Genomic DNA, 7,500 nt, shown 5'->3' on the forward strand with positions numbered 1-7,500 from the left:
CTCTCGCCGCTGCCCCTCCCGTCCGTCGTCCCCCGTCCCCAAAAACTTGCTGCTCTCCACGCTGGAGCCTGCACGGGGGAGGTTGCGCTCCGCTCCTCCGGCCCTAAAGCCGCCCTCGCCCGCCCCCCCGGCTTGCCGCTTGGCTGGGCTGCCCGCCCGCCCGCTAATCCCCCCAACGCCCCCACCCCAAAAACACCCCAGCCCTACCGCATGCCGCTCCCCCTCTCCCCGCTCTCGCTGACCGCTGCCACCCCCCCCCCACCCCTCCCCCCCGAAACAAACCCCCCAGCCCTACCGCATGCCGCTCCCCCTCTCTCCCTAGCCTGCCCCCCCCCGCCGTCGCTTGCTGCCGCCGCCGCCGCCCGCCGCCGCCGGGACCCCGCCTCGGTCTGGTGGCGCGCGCTCGGAGATCCCCGGCTACCCGTCCGTCCGTCCCTCCCTCCCGCCCCGCCCCGGGGGAGGGCCCGGGGCAGCGCGGGCAGGCGGGGAGCAAAAAAAGGCGCGGGCGCCAAAAAACGTCGGGGTCCCGGGGTGGCGGAGGGGGGCGGCGGCGGGGGCGGCGGCGGGTACACGGCGCCGGGTCCAGGGCGCCGGGTCCAGCCCGTCCCGGGGCGGGGACAGGTGGTGTCGTCCGTCCCCGCCCCCGTAACCTGCTCTGAAGCATCCGCTTCCCGCCGCGGTTCGCCCTCCACCCCCCCGCCGCACACGCAGCTGCCGCTTCCCGCCGCCTCTGCCCCCCGCCCCGGGATCAACCACCCGCCGGGTCCAGCCGGTCCCGGTCCCGGGAACCTGCTCCCGGGGCCAGCCGGAGCCACGCCCCCTCCTCTGACGCTTCCAGCTGCCGCCTCCCCTCCCACCCCCCAAACTCACACTGGCCCTCGCCGGCCCGCCCACCCGCCTACCTGCTTGCCCGCCGCCGCTGGGTGGCGTGCCGGACACTCTCGCACACAGGTACACAGACAGGGACACAGGGACACAGGCACTCAGGCACACAGGGACACAGGGACACAGGGACACAAGGACACAGGGACACAGGCACTCAGGCACTCAGGCACTCAGGGACACAGGGACACAGGGACACAGGGACACAGGCACTCAGGGACACAGGGACACAGGCACTCAGGCACACAGGGACACAGGTGGCGGGCCGGAGGCCTCTCTCCACTGTGTGGCAGGGGTCCAAGAGCCACCCCAGCCCAACCCAGAGGGTCTTTTGCACCTCTCTAGAGGCCACCCAGAGACCCCAGGCCGCAGCAGAAGCCTCCCCCGCATGCTCTGCAGGCTTCCGACCCACCCCAGGCCGCACCAGAAGCCTCCCCCGCAAGCTCTGCAGGCTTCCGACCCACCCCAGGCCGCAGCAGAAGCCTCTCCCGCACGCTCTGCAGGCTTCCGACCCACCCCAGGCCGCAGCAGAAGCCTCTCCCGCACGCTCTGCAGGCTTCTCAGCCACCCCAGGCCGCAGCAGAAGCCTCTCCCGCACGCTCTGCAGGCTTCTCAGCCACCCCAGGCCGCACCAGAAGCCTCTCCCGCACGCTCTGCAGGCTTCTCAGCCACCCCAGGCCGCAGCAGAAGCCTCTCCCGCACGCTCTGCAGGCTTCTCAGCCACCCCAGGCCGCACCAGAAGCCTCCCCCGCACGCTCTGCAGGCTTCTCAGCCACCCCAGGCCGCACCAGAAGCCTCTCCCGCACGCTCTTCAGGCTTCTCAGCCACCCCAGGCCGCACCAGAAGCCTCCCCCGCACGCTCTGCAGGCTTCTCAGCCACCCCAGGCCGCACCAGAAGCCTCTCCCGCACGCTCTTCAGGCTTCTCAGCCACCCCAGGCCGCACCAGAAGCCTCCCCCGCACGCTCTGCAGGCTTCTCAGCCACCCCAGGCCGCACCAGAAGCCTCCCCCGCACGCTCTGCAGGCTTCCCACCCACCCCAGGCCGCAGCAGAAGCCTCTCCCGCACGCCCTGCAGGCTTCTCAGCCACCCCAGGCCGCAGCAGAAGCCTCTCCCGCACGCTCTGCAGGCTTCTCAGCCACCCCAGGCCGCAGCAGAAGCCTCCCCCGCACGCTCTGCAGGCTTCTCAGCCACCCCAGGCCGCAGCAGAAGCCTCTCCCGCACGCTCTGCAGGCTTCTCAGCCACCCCAGGCCGCAGCAGAAGCCTCTCCCGCACGCTCTGCAGGCTTCTCAGCCACCCCAGGCCGCAGCAGAAGCCTCTCCCGCACGCTCTGCAGGCTTCTCAGCCACCCCAGGCCGCACCAGAAGCCTCTCCCGCACGCTCTGCAGGCTTCTCAGCCACCCCAGGCCGCAGCAGAAGCCTCTCCCGCACGCTCTGCAGGCTTCTCAGCCACCCCAGGCCGCAGCAGAAGCCTCTCCCGCACGCTCTGCAGGCTTCTCAGCCACCCCAGGCCCCAACAGAAGCCTCTCCCGCACGCTCTGCAGGCTTCCGACCCACCCCAGGCCGCAGCAGAAGCCTCTCCCGCACGCTCTGCAGGCTTCCGACCCACCCCAGGCCGCACCAGAAGCCTCCCCTGCACGCTCTGCAGGCTTCCGTCCCACCCCAGGCCGCACCAGAAGCCTCCCCCGCACGCTCTGCAGGCTTCTCAGCCACCCCAGGCCGCACCAGAAGCCTCCCCCGCACGCTCTGCAGGCTTCTCAGCCACCCCAGGCCGCAGCAGAAGCCTCCCCCGCACGCTCTGCAGGCTTCTCAGCCACCCCAGGCCCCAACAGAAGCCTCTCCCGCACGCTCTGCAGGCTTCCGACCCACCCCAGGCCGCACCAGAAGCCTCCCCCGCACGCTCTGTAGGCTTCTGACCCACCCCAGGCCCCAACAGAAGCCTCCCCCGCACGCTCTGCAGGCTTCTCAGCCACCCCAGGCCGCACCAGAAGCCTCTCCCGCACGCTCTGCAGGCTTCTCAGCCACCCCAGGCCGCACCAGAAGCCTCTCCCGCACGCTCTGCAGGCTTCTCAGCCACCCCAGGCCGCACCAGAAGCCTCTCCCGCACGCTCTGCAGGCTTCCGACCCACCCCAGGCCGCACCAGAAGCCTCCCCCGCACGCTCTGCAGGCTTCTCCGCCACCACAGGCCGCACCAGAGGATCTTTTGCACCTCTCTGGACGCCACCCAGAGACTCCAGGCCGCACCAGAGGCCCCCCCCCCAACCATTTACAGGCTGCAGTGCCAGCCTAGGCCCCGCTGGCAGCCTCCCTTGTCTGCTTTGGAAGGCCTCCCATCCACTCCAGACCTGCCTGGAGGCCTCCCTCGACTGCTCCCGGGGCCCTCGAAGCCACCCTAGGCCTTTCTGGAGGACCTGCTCGACCGCTCGGGCGGCTTCTGACGCACCCTCGGCCATCCGGCGCCCAGCAGCTCCCAGGGCCAGGCACCGGCCTCCCCCTCCGGCCGCCCCTGGGGCCGGGGGTGGCTCGGACTCGGCGCCCCCAACGTGTCGTCCCGTCCCCTCCCGCCCCGCACCGCCGAACATTCGCTGCAGCCGAGGGCTTGCCGCTCGACGCCTACCCCACCCGCCCAGCCCCCCGCTGCGGCCCGGCGCTGCCCCGGCCGCTGCGCCCCGCCTCTCATCGCTCCCCCCACCCGGCAACCGGCCGCCGGGCACGGCAAGTCCCAGGGCAGGGAACAGGTGCTGCCGGGACCCCCGTGCTGGCTGCCGGCTTCCCGGGGCTGCCCCGGGCACGGACAGGTCGCCCCCCCCGCCCCGGCGAATGTTCACCGAACCGGCTGCCGGCTGCCTTCGAGCACCCCCCGCCCCCCGCCACTATCGTCCCCCCCGCCCCCCCCTCCGCCTCCGCTGCCGCTTCTCCCCGCACCGCCTCCACTGCCTCCCCCCGCCGCCGGCGAACGAGTCGCCGGATCCGTAGGGTGCCGGGAGCCCGAACGGCGAGCGGCTCCGGCTGCTGCCGGGACCGCGGGGATTCGAGCCGGTCCGGCCGCGGCCGGGACCCCGTGCCGGAAGCCGGCATCCCGGGACGGCCCCGGGACGGCCCCGGTCGCCGGCCGGGTGACGTTCAGCGAAGCGGCTGCCGCCAGTCTTTGGGCCTCCCCCGTGCCGGGGCCGCGGGGATTCGAGCCGGTCCGGCCGTGGCCGGGATCCCGGGCCGGACGATGGCTTCCCGGGCCGGTCCCGGTCGCCTCCCGGGTGACGTTCACCGAAGCGGCTGCCGGCTGTCTTCGAGCCCCCCCCCCCCCCTCCGCCTCCGCTGCCGCTTCTCCCCGCACCCCCTCCACTGCCTCCCCCCGCCACCGGCGAACGAGTCGCCGGATCTGTAGGGTGCCGGGAGCCCGAACGGCGAGCGGCTCCGGCTGCTGCCGGGACCGCGGGGATTCGAGCCGCTCCGGCCGCGGCCGGGACCCCGTGCCGGAAGCCGGCATCCCCGGACGGCCCCGGGACGGCCCCGGTCGCCGGCTGGGTGACGTTCACCGAAGCGGCTGCCGGCTGTCTTCGAGCCCCCCCCCCCTCCGCCTCCGCTGCCGCTTCTGCCCGCACCCCCCTCCACTGCCTCCCCCCGCCGCCGGCGAACGAGTCGGCGGATCCGTAGGGTGCCGGGAGCCCGAACGGCGAGCGGCTCCGGCTGCTGCCGGGACCGCGGGGATTCGAGCCGGTCCGGCCGCGGCCGGGACCCCCGTGCCGGAAGCCGGCATCCCGGGACGGCCCCGGGACGGCCCCGGTCGCCGGCCGGGTGACGTTCAGCGAAGCGGCTGCCGCCAGTCTTTGGGCCTCCCCCGTGCCGGGGCCGCGGGGCTTCGAGCCGGTCCGGCCGCGGCCGGGATCCGGGGCCGGACGATGGCTTCCCGGGCCGGTCCCGGTCGCCTCCCGGGTGACGTTCACCGAAGCGGCTGACGGCTGTCTTCGAGCCCCCCCCCCCCTCCGCCTCCGCGGCCGCTTCTGCCCGCACCCCCTCCACTGCCTCCCCCCGCCGCCCGCGAACGAGTCGCCGGATCTGTAGGGTGCCGGGAGCCCGAACGGCGAGCGGCTCCGGCTGCTGCCGGGACCGCGGGGATTCGAGCCGGTCCGGCCGCGGCCGGGACCCCGTGCCGGAAGCCGGCATCCCGGGACGGCCCCGGGACGGCCCCGGTCGCCGGCCGGGTGACGTTCACCGAAGCGGCTGCCGGCTGTCTTCGAGCCCCCCCCCCCTCCGCCTCCGCTGCCGCTTCTCCCCGCACCCCCTCCACTGCCTCCCCCCCGCCGCCGGCGAACGAGTCGGCGGATCCATACCGTCCCGAGAGCCCGAGGCGGCGGCACCCAGTGCGGGTCCGGCCGAGGCCGGGACCCCGTGCCTGTCGCAGGCTTCCCGGGACGGCCCCGGAACGGCCGCGGTCGCCGGCCGGGTGACGTTCTCCGAAGCGGCTGACGGCTGTCTTCGAGCCCCCCCCCCCCTCCGCCTCCGCTGCCGCTTCTGCCCGCACCTCCTTCACTGCCTCCCCCCCGCCGCCGGCGAACGAGTCGCCGGATCCGTAGGGTGCCGGGAGCCCGAACGGCGAGCGGCTCCGGCTGCTGCCGGGACCGCGGGGATTCGAGCCGCTCCGGCCGCAGCCGGGACCCCGTGCCGGATGCCGGCATCCCGGGACGGCCCCGGGACGGCCCCGGTCGCCGGCCGGGTGACGTTCAGCGAAGCGGCTGCCGCCAGTCTTTGGGCCTCCCCCGTGCCGGGGCCGCGGGGCTTCGAGTCGGTCCGGCCGCGGCTGGGACCCCGTGCCTGTCGCAGGCTTCCCGGGACGGCCCCGGAACGGCCGCCGTCGCCGGCCGGGTGACGTTCACCGAGGCGACTGCCGGCTGTCTTCGAGCCCCCCCCCCCCCTGCCGGAGCCGCGGGGATACGAGCCGGTCCGGCCGCGGCCGGGACCCCCGTGCCGGAAGCCGGCATCCCGGGACGGCCCCGGGACGGCCCCGATCGCCTCCTGGGTGACGTTCACCGAAGCGGCTGCCGGCTGTCTTCGAGCCCCCCCCCCCTCCGCCTCCGCTGCCGCTTCTCCCCGCACCCCCTCCACTGCCTCCCCCCGCCGCCCGCGAACGAGTCGCCGGATCTGTAGGGGGCCGGGAGCCCGAGGCGGCGAGCGGCTCCGGCTGCTGCCGGGACCGCGAGGCTTCGAGCCGGTCCGGCCGCGGCCGGGATCTCGTGCCGAACGTCGTCTTCCCGGGACGGTCCCGGGAGGGCCCCAGTCTCCTCCCGGGTGACGTTCACCGAAGCGGCTGCCGGCTGTCTTCGAGCCCCCACCCCTGCCGTGGCCGCGGGGATTCGCCCCGGTCCGGCAGCTGACGGTTCCCTGTGTCGGACGCCGGCTTCCCGGGACTGCCCCGGGACAGCCCCGGTCGCCTCCCGGGTGACGTTCACCGAAGCTGCTGCCGCCTGTCTTTGTCCCCCCCCCCCGTGCTCTCCCTCAGGCGGGAGGTAGACGTGCTCTCCCTCGGCGAGTAGACGTGCTCTCCCTCGGCGAGTAGACGTGCTCTCCCTCGGCGAGTAGACGTGCTCTCCCTCGGCGAGTAGACGTGCTCTCCCTGGGCGAGTAGACGTGCTCTCCCTGGGCGAGTAGACGTGCTCTCCCTGGGCGAGTAGACGTGCTCTCCCTGGGCGAGTAGACGTGCTCTCCCTGGGCGAGTAGACGTGCTCTCCCTGGGCGAGTAGACGTGCTCTCCCTGGGCGAGTACACGTGCTCTCCCTCGGCGAGTAGACGTGCTCTCCCTCGGCGAGTAGACGTGCTCTCCCTGGGCGAGTAGACGTGCTCTCCCTGGGCGAGTAGACGTGCTCTCCCTGGGCGAGTAGACGTGCTCTCCCTGGGCGAGTAGACGTGCTCTCCCTCGGCGAGTAGACGTGCTCTCCCTCGGCGAGTAGACGTGCTCTCCCTGGGCGAGTAGACGTGCTCTCCCTCGGCGAGTAGACGTGCTCTCCCTGGGCGAGTAGACGTGCTCTCCCTCGGCGAGTAGACGTGCTCTCCCTCGGCGAGTAGACGTGCTCTCCCTGGGCGAGTAGACGTGCTCTCCCTCGGCGAGTAGACGTGCTCTCCCTGGGCGAGTAGACGTGCTCTCCCTCGGCGAGTAGACGTGCTCTCCGCGGAGATCGCGCTTGTCGCCAAGGGGTCGCTGTTGCGCTCTGCCTCCGCCTACGTCATCGTACAAGCCGGCGTGATTTCTGCGACCTGCCGCTGGGCGGAGGTCGGCTGGTTGTGCGCTCGCGGAGCTGACGGCCCTCCAGTTCCGTATATGAGGGAACAAGCGACGCCGAGCACTCCCAGGGCAGCGCTGCCGAGCGGCTGCTCCAAGCCACCCGCCAGGCGGCTGGGCAGGGGTCCGTCTGGCTTCTCGGTGGCTTTCGCCCGGGTCAGAGAGGGGACCCGCGGGGCCGAACAAAGGCGCGGCGGTTTGGAGCGGCCGCTGGCGCACCCTCAGCGGTGTTGGATGGGTTTCGCTCGTCCGTGAGCCGGAGCCCAGCCCGGGCTCGGCAACGAAAGCGGGGAAAAGAAAAAAAGTTGACGAGTGGCTGGCGCCGGCCACTGCCGAAGTGTGGA

This window comes from Melanerpes formicivorus, unplaced genomic scaffold, assembly GCF_026170545.1.
Source record: "Melanerpes formicivorus ecotype bairdi unplaced genomic scaffold, bMelFor1.0.p_v2 SCAF_184, whole genome shotgun sequence".
In the NCBI taxonomy this organism is placed as follows: domain Eukaryota; kingdom Metazoa; phylum Chordata; class Aves; order Piciformes; family Picidae; genus Melanerpes; species Melanerpes formicivorus.